Below are 815 nucleotides of genomic sequence, written 5' to 3'. Positions count from 1 at the left end.
CAGGGGCGAGGAGACAGAGACAGGGGCGAGGAGATAGAGACGGAGGTGAGGAGATAGAGACGGGGCGAGGAGATAGAGACAGAGGCGAGGAGATAGAGACAGAGGCGAGGAGATAGAGACGGGGCGAGGAGATAGAGACAGGGGTGAGGAGATAGAGACGGGGCGAGGAGATAGAGACAGGGGTGAGGAGATAGAGACAGAGGCGAGGAGATAGAGACGGGGCGAGGAGATAGAGACAGGGGTGAGGAGATAGAGACAGAGGTGAGGAGACAGAGACGGGGCGAGGAGATAGAGACAGGGGCGAGGACATAGAGACAGAGGTGAGGAGACAGAGACGGAGGTGAAGCTCAGAACTTCTTCCATATTCACTGAAAACAAGACGGAGAGGAAGGGACAGTGTATCACAGAGTGGGCCTGGGAATGGAGGAGCCTGGCAAATCTGAGCAGCGTTTTGGAAGACGGGAAAGGAGGCACATGGTGCAGAGTGAGGCTAGGGACCGGGCTCCTGAGCACCCGTGGGAGGCGCCTTTCTCAGAGAACACGGACTCTGCCCAGTAACCGGGTAATTGGGGTTTTATGTGCACGATGATCTCAAGAATGGTTTCTTTAACTCAGTTTTATTGAGATATAATTGACAAATTAAAATTGTATCTGTGTAGGTTTGCAACCCAAAATTTTGATGACACACGTATTGTGAAAAGCTTAGCACTGTCAGGCTAACCTACCAACTCAGTCTTACCACTTTTGCATGTGTGATGAGACCATTAAAGGTTAACTCTCTTCGAAAATCTCGAGCACACATTACTGTGTTATTA

Source organism: Otolemur garnettii, unplaced genomic scaffold (assembly GCF_000181295.1).
Source record: "Otolemur garnettii isolate 467f Iridium unplaced genomic scaffold, OtoGar3 scaffold00130, whole genome shotgun sequence".
Classification (NCBI taxonomy): Eukaryota; Metazoa; Chordata; class Mammalia; order Primates; family Galagidae; genus Otolemur; species Otolemur garnettii.
This window is presented reverse-complemented; position numbering follows the sequence as displayed.